General features: G+C 36.4%; 1 long non-coding RNA gene across 1 annotated transcript; it reads right to left on the bottom strand.

The window, feature by feature from the left end:
• Positions 1-2,137: 2,137 nt before the first annotated feature.
• On the bottom strand, positions 2,138-6,499 carry LOC118982484 (uncharacterized). Its single transcript, XR_005065558.1, has 3 exons — positions 6,408-6,499; positions 3,638-3,640; positions 2,138-2,153 (listed from the first exon to the last, which is right to left on the bottom strand). It is a non-coding gene; the product is annotated as an uncharacterized LOC118982484 (long non-coding RNA).
• Between the last annotated feature and the right edge of the window lie 8,904 nt (positions 6,500-15,403).

The raw sequence follows: 15,403 nt of genomic DNA, 5'->3' as shown, positions 1-15,403 counted from the left end.
AAAAAAAAAACACCCGGAATGAGCCAGAAAAGGGAAAGAGGCTCAGAAAGAATGAAGCAGCATTAAGGTAAATGCAGGACAATATGAAACATGATAATATCCATATGATAGGAATACCAGAAGGATAAGAAGAGCAAGGGACAGAAAACGTGTTTGAAAAAGTAGTCATGAGAGAGAAACTCACACAAATCTAGGAAACACAGAGAGTCCCAATCAAGAGGAACTGAAAGAGGCCCACTTCAAGGCACATCATAATTAAATTGGAAAAATTCCAAGGTAAAGAGAGAATGTTAAAGACAGAAAGAAAAAAAACAGGAAGTAACATACAAGGGAGCCCAAATAAGACTAGCAGCTGACTTCTCAAAGTAAACTCTAGAAGCCAGAAGTGAAAGACAAGAAATATTACAAGTAATGAACGCAAGAGGCCTGCAACCAAGATTACTTTATCCAGCAAGGCTCTCAATTAAAATGGAAGGTCAAATAAGGAGCTTCCCAGACAAAAGAAGACTAAAATAATATACCTCCTCCAAACCAGCTTTGCAGGAGATGCTAAAGGGCTTGCTTTAAGAACAGGAACAGGAAAAAAAAAAAAAAAAAACAACGGTGAGAGAAAGAGAAACACAACTACACAAAAAATGGCAATGAACAAGTACCTATCAATAATACCCTTAAATGTAAGCGGATTAAATGCCCCGATTGAAAGACACAGAATAGTGGAATGGATAAGAAAATATGACCCACACATATGCTGCCTTCAGGACACACACCTCAAACAAAATACCTACACAGACTGAAAGTGAAAACAAATGTTCCAAGCAAATGGACAGGAAAAAAAGCCATGGTAGCAATGCTCATATCAGACAAAATAGACTTCAAAAAAGTTAGAAAAATAGACCCAGGAAGTCATATCATAATACTCAAGGGAAAAATCCATCAAGAAGACATAAACATAGTAAATATATATGCACCGAACATAGGAACACCCACATACATACAGAAAATCTTGGAGGACTTCAAGAAAAATATAGACAGCAACACAATTATAGTAGAGGATTTTAACACCCTACTGTCAAAAATATACAAATCTTCCACACAAAATATCAAAAAATATGTTGTGCCAATGAGCAATGCCCTAGATGAAATGGACTTAACTGATATAGAGCCCTTTATCTCAAAGAAGCTAAATACACATTTTCAAATATACATGGAATAGTTCCAAAGATAGACCACATGATAGGATACAAAACAAGCCTCAACAAATTAAAAAAATTGAAATCATATGAAGCATTTTCTCTGACCACAAGGGATTGAAACTAGAAATCAACCTCCAGGAAAAAATACCAAAACACTCAAAATCATGGAGATTGAATACCATGCTATTACACAATGAATGGGTCAAGAATGAGATAAAGGTAGAAATCAAGAAGTTTCTGGAAACAAACAAAAAAGGAACTCACAACAATCCAATACTTATGGGACACAGCAAAGGCAGTCCTGAAAGAGAAGTTCATAGTAATACAGACCTACCTAAAAAAGATAGAAACATTTCAAATAAACAACCTAACCCTACACCAACAAGCACTGGAGGAACAGCAACAAAGACAGCCCAGAGCAAGTAGAAGAAAAGAAATAACCAAAATCAGAGAACAATTAAATGACACAGAGACGAAAAGCACAATTCTAAGTACCAATGAATCCAGGAGCAGATTCTTTGAAAAGATAAACCAAATCAACAAGCCATTAAGCAGGCTCATCAAGAAAAAAAGAAAAACCAAAACAATACAATCAGAAATGAAAGAAAAGAGATTACAACTGACACCATAGAAAGACAAAGGATTGTAAGAAATTACTACAAAGAAATATATGCCAAGAAATTTGAAAATTTAGGTGAAATGGATAAATTTCTAGAAAAATATAATCTTCCAAAGCTGAATGAAGAAGGAGCAGAAAACCTGAACAGAACAATAACACCTGATGAATTGAAATAGTAATCAAAAATCTTCCAACACACAGAAGCCCTGGACTAGATGGTTTCACAGGAGAATTTTACAAAGCATTTAATGGAGAGTTAATGTCCATCCTCCACAGATTATTTTAAAAATATTCAAGAATATGGAACACTCCCCAACTTATTTTAAGAAGATATCATCATCCTAATCCCAAAACCAGATAAACACATAACAAAGAAAGACAACTTAAGGCAAATATCACTGATGCACATGGATGTGACAATCTTTAACAAAATATTGGCAAACTGTATCCAGCAATACATTAAAAAGCTCATACACCATGACAAAGTGGGATTCATCCCAGGGATGCAAGGATGCTACAATATTCACAAATCAATAAACATGATAAACAACACAAACAAAACGAAAGGCAAAAATCACATGATCATATCCACAGATGCAGAAAAGGATTTGATAAGGTATAGCACCCATTTATGTTAAAAACACTCAGCAAAGTGGGAATAGAAGGAGTATTCCTCAACATAACAAAAGCTATATATGAGAGACCTACAGGCAGACTCGATGGACAAAAATTAGAGCTTTCTCACTAAGATCAGGAAGAAGACAAGGATGCCCACTTTCATCACTCCTATTCAACATAGTAGTGGAAGTCCTAGCCACAGCAATCAGATAAGAAAAAGAAATAAAATGAATCCAAATTGAAAGGAGGAAGCAAAACTGACATTGTTTGCAGATGACATGATAGTGTACATGAAAAATCCTGTAGACTCCACCAAGAAACACTCAACCTAATAAACGCATTTGGCATAACAGTTGGATACAAAGTCAGTACTCAGAAGTCAAAGGCATTTTTGTACACCAGCAATGAAACATCAAAAACAGGAGTAAGAAAATAAATCCCATTTGATACAGAAACACACATACACACAAAAAACAAAGGGCCTAGGGTATTTGTCCTTCAACACATTATGCTGAGTGAAATAAGCCAGGCGGTGAAAGACAAATACCATATGATCTCACCGTTAACAGGAACCTAAACAGCAAAATATACAAGCAAGCAAAATATGACCAAGGACACTGAAATATGGAACAGGCTTACAGGGACCAGAGGGGAGAGGGGAGATAATCACAGGGGAAAAGGGGAAGGATTCACAGGAACAAGTATAAAGGACACATGGACAATAACTAAGCTGGGGGGGGCAATGGGAGGGAGGTGGGGAGCACTGGGTGGGTTGGCAGGGTGGGGAATATAAGACAGAAAACTGTACTTGAACAATGATTAAATAAATATAAATTAAAAAATAATAATAAAGGGCCTAGGAATAAACCTAACCAAGAGGCAAAAGACCAGTACTCAGGAAACTATACAAAACTGAAGAAAGAAATTAAGGAAGACACAAATAAATCAAGCCTGTACTATGGTCATGGATTGGAAGAATTAACATTATCAAAATGGCCATACTACCCAAAGCAATTTATAGATTCAATGCAATCCTTATTAAAGTACCCATGACATATTTTGCAGATGTAGAACAAATATTTCAAAAATTTATATGGAACCACAAACAATTCCACACAGATGCAGCAATTATGAGAAAGAAGAACAAAGTAGGAGGGATCACCATACCTGATATCAAACTGCATTATAAGGCCACTGTAATCAAAACACCCTGGTGCTGGAATAAAAACAGTCACATAGACCGATGGAATAGAACAGAAAGCCCAGAAATAAACCCAAGTCGCTATGGTAAATTAATATTCGACAAAGGGAACAGCAACATTAAATGGCCTAAAAATAGTCTCTTCAACAAATGGTGTTGGGAGAGGTAAACAGCTACATGCAAAAAAAAAAAAAAGAAAGAAAGAAAGAAAGAGAGAGAGAAACTCGATCACCAACTTACACTATACACAAAAATAAATTCAAGGTGGATAAAAGACTTAAATATAAGTCATAACACCATAAAAGTCCTAGAGAAAAACATTGGCAAGAAAATCTCAAACATACTTTGCAGCACCATCTTCACAGATATGGCCCCTAAAGCAAGGGACATAAAGGGAAGAATAAACAAATGGGACCTCATCAAATTAAAAAAAAAACTTCTGTATGGCTAAAGAAAGCATCATTACAATGAAAAGAGAACTAAATACAAGGGAAGACATATTTGCCAATGATAATTCAGACAAGTGTTTGATGTCCAAAATATATAAAGAACTCACATGACTCCACTCCAGGAGGACAAACAACCCAATTAAAAAATGGATAAAGGACTTGAACAGACACTTCTTAAAGGAGGTCAGACAGAGGGCCCAGAGACACATGCAAAGATACCCAGCATCACTAGCCATCAGAGAGATGCAAATTAAAATCACAGTGAAATACCACTTTACACCCATAAAAAAACGGCCATCATAAACAAAGCAACAAACAACAAGTGTTGGAAAGGTTATGGAGAAAAGGGAACCCTAGTGCACTACTGGTGAGATTGCAGACTGGTACAACCAGTGTGGAAAACATCAAGGGATTTCCTCAGAAAGCTAAAAATAAAACTGCCCTTTGACCCAGCAATTCCACTGCTATCCTAAGAACCCTGAAACACCAATCCAAAAGGACCTATGTACCCCAATGTTCACAGCAACACAATTTACAATTGCCAAGTGCTAGAAGCAACCTAAGTGCCCATTAGTAAATGAATGGATCAAAAAACTATGGTACATTTACACAATGGAATTCTATGCAGCAGAAAGAAAGAAGAAGCTTCTTCCCTTTGTGCCAGCATGAATGGAACTGGGGAGCATTATGCTAAGTTAAATAAGCCAGTTAATGAAGGATGAATGCATATGATCTCACCTTCAACAGAAACCTAATCAGCAAAATGAACAAGCAAGCAAAATATTACCAAAGTCATTGAAATTGAGAACAATCTAACAATAGCCAGAGGGGACGGAGGAGGGGACAGTGGGGAGAAGGATTTCAGGAACTACTTTAAAGGGCACATGGACAAAAGCAAGTGAGAGGGTGAAAGCAAGGGAGGGAGGTGGGTTTGGTTGGGGCGGGGTGAGGGAGAGTTGGGGAGAAAATGCAGACAACTTCAATTGAACAACAATAAAATGATTTTTTAAATTTAATAAAGACAAAGCAGAAGTTTCTAAGATTGAAGGGATTAGGGAAACCAATATATGATCAATAAAACCTTGATGACTAAATAAATAAAGGTAAAATCAATAAACTGCCAAAGCGCCAGGAAATCAAACTGCATGGAACTCCAACAACCAGGGAATTAAAGAAAAAAACAACCAGGACCACCATACCAGTAAGACAGTGTACCACATTGCCTGAAAAAATACAGCGAGGAATCATGGCAAATGAGGGTGGGGATAGACAGTGCTAGATGAAGGTGAAACTGAGACTCAGAGCTGACTGTGAACTAGGGTGGTTGTGGCGGTGGAAGAAACTCCCAGTCTCACATGAGAGTCTATTGGAAAGTGCTCTAGAGATGAGCAGTTGAGCTGTACTGTTCCTTCTGTGACCCTTCCTCCACAGGCAGTGCAGCAGAGCAGCAAGTAGGATTGCCCTGCCCAGGTGCATGACTAAGACCCTGCCCCCTTACAACTTCTCGGGTGCACCAGGACAAAGAAATATGGCCCCAATGAAAGAACAGAGAAAAACCTCAGAAAGAGAACTCAGCAAGAAGGAATTAGCCAACCTATCTGATGGAGAATTTAAATCCCTGGTAATCAAAATGCTCACAGAACTAATTGAGCTTGAAATCGAGAAATGAAAAAACAAATGAAAGATACCCAAAGTGAAATAAAGCAAAATATTCAGGGAGCCAACAGTGACAGAAAGTAAATGAGGAGTCATAGCAATGATTTGGAACAAAAGAAAAAAAAAACATCCAACTGGAACAAAATGAAGAAACAAGAATTCAAAAAAGTGAAGAGTCTTACAGACTTCTCAGAAAACCTGAAATGCTCCAATATCCAAATTATAGGGGTGTCAGAAGGAGGAGAACAGCAAGAAATTAAAAACTTATTTGAACAAATAGTGAAGGAAAACCTCCCCAGTCTGGTGAAGGAAATAGACTTTCCAGAAGTCCAGGAAGCCCAGAGAGTCCCAGTTCCTCCAAAGAGGAACACACAAAGCAACATCATCATTAAGTTACCCGAGATTAAAGGTAAAGTGAGAATCCCAAAAGAAGCAAGGGGAAAGGAGACAGTTACCTGCAAAGGATGCCCATAAGGCTAACAGCTGATTTCTCAAAAGAAACCTTACAGGCAAGAAGGAGCAGGAAAGAAATATTTGAAGTCATGAAAGGCAAGGACCTATGTCCAAGATTACTCTATCCAGAAAAGTTATCATTCATAATGAAAGGGCAGATAAAGTTCTTCCCAGATAAGGTCAACTTAAATAAGTTTATCTGATTAAGCCCTTATTACAAGCCATTATTACATCAGATGTTAAAGGGACTTATCTAAGGAAAAGAATATCAAAAATACAAACAGTAAAATGAAAACAAACTCACAACTATCAACAAATGAACCTAAAAGAAAAGAAAATCAATGGAAACAAAAATTAATCAAACAACCAGAACAGGAACAGAACCAGAAAAATGAACATCTCATGGAGGGATTTCAGTGGGGAGGGCGAAGGGAGGAATAGGGGAGAAAATGTACAGCCCTTATTACAAGCCATTATTACATCAGATGTTAAAGGGACTTATCTAAGGAAAAGAATATCAAAAATGCAAACAGTAAAATGAAAACAAACTCACAACTATCAACAAATGAACCTAAAAGAAAAGAAAATCAATGGAAACAAAAATTAAGCAAACAACCAGAACAGGAACAGAACCAGAAAAATGAACATCTCATGGAGGGATTTCAGTGGGGAGGGCGAAGGGAGGAATAGGGGAGAAAATGTACAGGGAAGAAGAAGCATAATTAGTAGGCATAAAATAGATGTGGAGAGATAAAAATGGTATAGGAAACAGAGGACTCAAAGAAGTTATATGTATAACCCATGGACATGAACTAAGGGGGGAAATGCTGGGGGGGTTGGGGGGAAGGGGAGATAAAGGGGAAAAATGGGAAAATTGTAATAGCATAATCAATAAAAATACTTAGAAAAACTTTATTATTCACAATATCCCGTATGCCTTACTTTATGTTGCTGTGATATTTCTAAATACCAAGTTGTTCTGCATAATCTCATTTTTCACCTATCCTCTAAAGACATCCAATTCAGCAACCTTCAGTTTGTTCTCTGTATCTATGAGTCTATTTGTATGTGCGTGCATGTTTAAAATTTTATTTATTTTTGAGAGGGGAAAAGGAGAGAGAAGGTGAGGGAAAGAAATATTGATGTGAGAGAGAAACATCGATGGATTGGCTCTTGTGGTCACCATGACCAGTGATGGATCCCACAACCCAGGCATGTGCACTGACTGGGAATCAAACCAGAAATCTTTAGATTTGTGGGATGATGCCCAAACAACTGAACCACATGGGTCAGAGCCTGTTTTGTTTTTTTTTTCTCCAGGGGGGCAGTTGGCCACCTATTCTGTTCTTTAGATTCAACATTTAATGAAATGATATAGTATTTGCCTTGCTTTTTATGACTTATTTTTGTGAGCATGATATCTTTTAGGTACACCTCTATTACCTAAATTGGTAAGATTTCTTTCATTTTATGGCTGAGGAATGTTCTATTTTATATATGTATCACATTTCTTCTTTCTCCATTCCTCTATTGACAGGCATCCATCTTAGCTATTGTAAATAATGCTACAATGAACCTAGGGGTGCACTTATCTTTTGGAATAAGTGTTCTTTTTTAAATATATATCCATAAGTAAAATTGCTGAGCCATAAACTAGTTCTATTTTAAAATCTTAAAAACTCTCAACACTATTTTCTAGTGGCTGAACAGTGATTTATTCATGATAGCCATTCTGACAGGCATGTGGCGATGTCACATTGTGTTTTTAACTTGTATTTTTCTGATGATTACTGGCATTGATCATCTTTTCATATGAATATTGGTCATCTGTTTTTCCTCTTTGGAGAAGAGTCTACTCAGGGCTGTCCATCATTAATCAGATTGTTTGAGGGATTCTTTTTTGATGCTGAGTTGTAGGAGTTCTTTTGCTTACTTTTTTATTGTTATTAAGTTACAGTTGCCCCACCCTTTTCCACCGTTGTTCTCATCTGCTCCATCCCCACCCCATTCCCATAGTCAGCACCTCCCAATGTCTGTGACCATGAGTCCTCTATTTATGTTCCTTGACTTGCTCCTTCCTCTTCTTTTCCCTGTTATCTCCCTTCCCTTCTGGTCACTGTCAGTTTGTTCTTTATTCCCATGTCTTTGGTTTAATTTTGCTCATTTGTTTGTTTTGTTGATTAGATTCCACTTATAGGTGAGATCAGATGGTATTTGTATTTCACTGCCTGATTTATTTCATTTATCATAATGCTCTCCATTCCATTCATGTTGTTGTGAAGGGTAGGAGTCCCTCTTTTCTTTCAGCTGTATAGAATTCCATTGCGTAAATGTACCACAGTTTTTTGATCAGCTTATTTAGTGTTGGACACTCAGGTTGTTTCTAGCTCTTTGCTATCACAAATAATGCTGCTGTGAACACAAGTACATAGGTTCTTTTGAATTGATGGTTCAAGATTCTTATAACCCCAGCAGTGGAAACACTGGATAACATGGCAGTTCCACCTTTACTTTTTTGAGAAAATTCCGTACTGTTTTCCACAGTGGAAATGGCTGTGTTGTAGTTCTTTTAAAATTTTGGGTATAACTCCTTATTGGATGTATCATTGGCAAATAATTTCCCTCATTCAGTAGGTTGTCTTTTTATTCTGTTGATGGTTTTCCTTGCTGTGCAAAGACTTCTTAGTTTGATGTAGTACTGTTCGTTCATTTTTTCTTGTTTACCGTGCAGAAGAGATATATCAGAAAAAATATTAATAACTGAAATGTCACAGAGTTTACTGCCTATGATTTCCTCTAGTTTTATGGTTTTAAGTATCTATTTTGAGTTTATTCTTGTCAATGGTACAAAAAGGTGGACTAGTTTTGGGGGGCATGTATCTATCTAATTTTCACAGCATAATTTATTGAATAAATAGTCTTTACCCAATTGTATGTTCATGCCAAATTTTTCAAATATTAATTGACCATATACACATGGGTTTTATATCAGATACTGGGATACTTCCACCTTTCTTCCAAAGATTTTGATTTTGTATATATTTTAGGATTTCTTGGTTTTGCCCTGTGAGTAATGCAACTGGTATTTTAATACAGATCGCACGAATCAATAGATTGCCTTGAATAGTGTAGACATTTTAAAGATTTAAGTTCTTAGTATTCATGAAAATGGTATATGCTGTCATTTTTTCAATTCCTTTTCTTCTTTTCTTCAACGTCTTATAATTTTTAGAGTATAGGTCTTTTACCTCCTTGCTTAAACTTATTTCTGTATTTCATTTTATTTTTGAGGCAATTGTAAGTGGGATTGTAAATGGGATTTTATTTTAAATTTCTTTTTCTGGTAGCTCATAATTGGTATATAAAAATGCAACTGATTTCAGAATATAAATTTTTTAGCCAGATACTTTACTGAATTAATTTATTAGTTCTAGTGTTTTTTCAGTGAAATTACTAGGGTTCTCTATATATAGTATTATACCATCTGCAAACAATGACAATTTTACTCCTATCTTTCCAACTTGGATGCCTTTTATTTCTCCATATTCCCTGATTGCCATGGCTAGAACTTATATTACTATGTTAAATAAGAGTGGTGAAAGTGGATATTCCTTCTTATTTTTATGTAAGGGAAAGTCTTTTAGCTGCTCCCCATTGAGTATGATGTTATCTGTGTATGTCATGTATGGTCTTTATCATGTTACATTAGTTGAGGTATTCCTATTTTGTTGAGAGTTTTTTGTCACAAATAGATGCTTTCTTTTGTCAAAAGCATTTCTGCATCTATTGATATGATCATATAATTTTTATCCTTTATTTTGTTTATGTCCTGTATCTAAGTAATTGATTTGTTGACATCAAAACTACCTTGCTTCCTTTTTGACCATGGTGGATGACCTTTTTTATGTATTGCTGAGTTCAGTTTGCTAATATTTTGCTGATTATTTTAGTATAGTATCCATGTTCATCAGGGATATTGGCCTATATTTATGGTTTTATGTAGTGTCTTTCTCTAGTTTAAAATTACAACGATACTGGCTTGTAAAATGAGCTTGGGAGTCATGCCTCTTCTGAAATTTTTGAAGTAATTTGAAAAAGGTAGGTGCTAATTCTTTTTTGGATATTTCCTAAAATTTACCTGTGAAGCCATCTAGTTGAGGACTTTTGCTTGCTGATAATTTTTAAAAGATTTTTTAAAAGATTTTACTTATTTATCTTTTAGAGGGGAAGGGAAGGAGAGAAGGAGAGAAGTATCAATGTATGTTTGTCTCTCATGGGTCCCCCACTGGGAACTGGCCTGCAACCCAGGCATGTGCCCTGACTGGGAATCGAACCACAATCCTCTGCTTTGCAGGCCTGCGCTCAATTCACTGAGCTACACCAGCCAGGGCTGCTGATAGTTTTTTGATTACTGGTTCAATTTGATTGGTTGTAATTGATTCTCAGATTTTTCATTTCTTCCTAATTTATTTTTTTGTTACTATTATTATTCTATTACAGTTGTTCCTATTTTCCTCTTTTGCCCTCCTATGCTCAGCTCACTATCCATTCCCATAGTCAGTCCCCATACCATTTTTCCATGTCCATGATTCATTCATATGTGTTCTTTGACTGATCCCTTCCTCTTCTTTCCATAATTAGCTTCCCTCCTCCTCCCCTCTGGTAGCTGTCAGTCTGTTCTATGTTTCCATATCTCTGGTTCTATTTTCCTCATTAGCTTGTTTTGTTAATTAGATTCCTTTTATAGGTGAAATCATATGCTATTTGTGTTGAACTGGCTTATTTCATTCAGCATGATATTCAACAGTAGCAGCCTTGCTGTTGCAAAAGGTAGAAATTCCTTCTCTATTTCTGCTACATAGTATTCTGTTGTGTAAATGTACCACAGGTTTTTAGTCCACTCATCTACTGAGGGACACTTATACTGTTTCAAGCACTTGGATAGTGTAAATAGTGCTGCCGTGGATATAGGTGTGCATACGTTCTTTTGAGTTGGTGTTTCAGGATTCTCAGGGTATATTCCCAGCAGTAGAACTGCTCGGTCAAAAGGCAGTTCCATTTTTAATTTTTGAGGAAATAACTTATTCTTTTCCACACTAGTTATACCAGTATGCATTCCCACCAACAACACATTAGGATTAACTTTTCTCCACAACCCCTGCAGCATTTGTTTGTTTGCGTGTGTGTGTATAATTATAATTATATATACATAATTATATATATAATTGTTATTCAAATATAGTTGTCTCCATTCCCCCCCTCCCCTTCCCCACCCATCCCCAAATCCCACCCTTGATCANTTTTTAATTTTTGAGGAAATAACTTATTCTTTTCCACACTAGTTATACCAGTATGCATTCCTACCAACAACACATTAGGATTAACTTTTCTCCACAACCCCTGCAGCATTTGTTTGTTTGTGTGTGTGTGTATAATTATAATTATATATACATAATTATATATATAATTGTTATTCAAATATAGTTGTCTCCATTCCCCCCCTCCCCTTCCCCACCCATCCCCAAATCCCACCCTTGATCATACCCCACTTTGGCTTTGTCCATTTGTCTTTTATACATGTTTCTTGACAACCCTTCCCCCTTTTCTCCACATTAACCTCTCTTGCCTCCCTTCTGGTTACTGTCAGTTTGTGCTTAATTTTAATGTGTCTGGTTATACTTTGCTTGCCTATTTTTTGTTGTTGTTGTTGACGATTAGGTTCTACTTATAAGTGAGATCAAATGGTGTTTATTTTTCACCATCTTATTTCGCTTATCATAATACTCTCCAAATCCATCCATGCTGGATTTGGATGAATCATTTATTGATGGTTACTTAGATTGCTTCCAGCATTTAGCTATTGTAAATTGTGCTGCTATGAACATTGGGGTTCACAGGTTCTCTTGAGTTTCTTTTTCAGGGTTCTCAGGGTATAGTCCCAGCAATAGAATTGCTGGGTCAAAAGGTAGTTACACTTTTAGTTTTCTGAGGAAATTCCATACTGTTTTCCACAGTGGTTGCACCAGTCTGTATTCTCAACAATAGTGTACTTGGGTTCCCTTTTGTCCACAATCTTGCCAGTACTTCTTGTTTGTTGATTTGGTTATGCTGACATTTCTAATAGATGTAAAGTGGTATCTTATTGCGGTTTTAATTTGCACCTCTCTTATGACTGGTGATGCTGAGCATCCTTTCACATGTCTCTGGGCCTTCTATGTATCATCCTTAGAAAATTGTCTGTTCAGGTCCTTTGCTCATTTTTTAATTGTTTGCCTTCCTGGAGTGGAATCATGTGAGTTCTTTATATATTTTGGAGATCAAAACCTTGTCCAAAGTATCATTTGCAAATAATTTTTGTATATTTTTAAAGACAGCTATTTTAGCAGGTATGAGGGGATTTCACTGTAGTTTTAACTAGCATCTCTCTGATGGCTAGTGATGTTGATCATCCTTTCATATTTCTATAGGCCATCTGTTTATCCTCCTCGAAGAAGAGTCTATTCTGTTAATTTTTAAGTGGACATTTTTTAATTGGATTGTTTGTCTTTCTGGTATTGAGTTGTATGAGTCCTTAATATATTTTGGAGAATAAAACCTTGTCCAATCTTTTGTTGACAAATATATTATTCCATGCAGTCAATTTCCTTTTAATTTTGATGATGGTTTCTTTAGCCATGCAGAAGTTTTTAATCTGATGTACTCTCATTTGTATATTTTTTCATTCCCCTTGCCCTAGGAGATATATCAGCAAAAATATTGCTACATGGGATATCTGACATTTTATTGCCTGTGTTTTGAAATAGAAATTTTATGGTATCCTGACTTATATTTAGTCATATAACCATTTGGAGTTTAGTCTGATGTATTGTGTGAGTTGGTGTTCTAATTTCTTTTTCTTTTGCATGTACTAGTCCAACTCTCCAGCATCATTTATCGGAGAGGCTATTTTTACTACATTGTATTCTCCTACCCACCTTGTCAAGTATTAATTGACCATAGAGATATGGGTTTATTTCTGGACTCTTCTTTCTGTTCCATTGATATATGTGTCAGTTCTTATCCTGTACCAGACTGTTTTGATTACACTGGCCTTGTAAAATAGTTTTATATCAGGAATTGTGATCCCTACAATATGCTTCTCAAAAATTGCACAGGCTATTTGGGAGTGTCTTACTCCCATATACAATTTTTGAAATATTTCTTCTAGATCTGTGAAATACACCATTGATATTTTAATAGAAATTGCATTGAGAGGTTTGACCAGCTGGAAACGAACAAGAGGAGTAGAAGAAAGTGGAGAACACCAAGATACCTGCAGGATACTGCACCACTGAATCTCACAGGCATCCTACCACAGAAGTTCACACCATAAACCGAGGGAACCAGGACAGATCAATTTAAGAAGCTGAGGCCAACAAGAAGAGCAACACAAACAATGGGAAGACAAAGAAACAAGCCCCAAATGAAAGAAAAAAGAGGAAGTCTCAGAAAGAATGTTAGATGAACTAGAGGCAAGTCAACTATCAGATATTGAATTCAAAGCACTGGTTATCAGGAAATTCAAAGAGCTTACAAGGAGCTACCAGAAACTACAGGGGAGCTACAATGAACTCTCTGCAAACAACACCAACATGAAATAGGAAATAGAAGCCATCAGCAAAGGCCAAGAGGAAATGAAGAATACAATTTTTGGACTGAAGAACACAGTAGAAGGTATGAAGAATAGAACCGATATGGCGGAAGATCGCATAAGTGAGATAAAAAACAGGATAGAAAGATTCTCCCAGACAGACCAAATAATAGAAAAGAGAATCAGAAAATATGAGGAGAATTTAAGAGAAATGCAAGACAACATGAAACGTAATAATATCTGAATAATAGGAAGACCAGAAGGAGAGGAAGAAGAACAAGGGATAGAAACACTACTTGAAAGAGTAATAACGGAAAATTTTCCTAAGTTGAGGAGAGATAAAGTCACACGGATTCAGGAATCACAGAGAGTCCCAATCAGGTAGAACCCAAAGAGGCCTACTGCAAGACACATCATCATTAAAATGGCAAACTTCCAAGACAAAGAGAAAATCCTAAAGGCAGCACAGGAGAAAAAGGAAGTAACACACAAGGGGGTCCCAATAAGGTTGGCTACTGACTTCTCAATGGAAACATTCCAAGCAAGAAGAGAATGGCAAGAAATATTCCAAGTAATGAGAAACAGAGGCCTACAACCAAGGCTACTATACCCAGCAAGGCTCTCAATCAAGATAGAAGGCCAAATAAAGAGCTTCCAAGATAAAAGAAGTCTAAAAGAATGTGCCTCCACCAAACCAGGTCTACAAGAATTACTAAAAGGGCTGCTTTAGGAAAGAAAGGAAACAGAGAGATAGAGAGGAACACAGGTACACAAATGGCAATGAATAAGTACCTTTCAATAATAACGTTAAATATAAATGGATTAAATGCACCAATCAAAAGATATAGAATAGCTGAATGGATAAGAAACAAGACCCACACATATGCTGCCTACGAGAGACCCACCTCAGGTCAAAAGACCACCAGAGACTAAACGTGAAAGGATGGAAACAGATCTTCCAAACAAATGGACAAGAAAAAAAAAGCCTGGGTGGCAATTCTCATATCAGACAAAATAGACTTCAAAAACAGGGCCATAAAGAGAGACCCAGAAGGACACTTCATAATACTCAAGGGAAGAATCCACCAAGAGGACATTAACATCGTAAATATATATGGACCCAAAATAGGAGCACCCAAAATACAAAGAAAATTCTGGAGGACCACAAGAAAGATATTGACAGCAACACAATTATAGTAGGGGATTTAAACACCCCACTGCCTAAAATGGACAAATCTTCCAAACAAAATGTCAACAAAGAGATAGCAGCATTAAATGACACCCTAGACAAAATGGACATAATTGATATATATAGAGGCCTCCACCCCAAAGAGCTAAATGCACATTCTTTTCAAATACACATAGAACATTTTAAAAGATAGATCACATGATAGGACACAAAACGAGTCTCAATAAATTCAGGAAAATAGAAATCATACCAAGCATTTTCTCTGATCACAAGGGAATGAAATTGGAAAGCAACCCCACAGGAAAAAAAAAAAAAAAACAACCAAAAGCTTGGAGACTGCTATGATATGCTATTAAACAACGAATGGATCAAGATTGAAAGTAGGGGAAAAATCG

This window comes from Sturnira hondurensis, unplaced genomic scaffold, assembly GCF_014824575.4.
Source record: "Sturnira hondurensis isolate 20B ecotype Veracruz unplaced genomic scaffold, ASM1482457v3 Scaffold0025379, whole genome shotgun sequence".
NCBI classification, from domain to species: domain Eukaryota; kingdom Metazoa; phylum Chordata; class Mammalia; order Chiroptera; family Phyllostomidae; genus Sturnira; species Sturnira hondurensis.
Note: the sequence above shows the minus strand (reverse complement) of the source record. Positions and strands in the feature narration are given on the sequence as shown.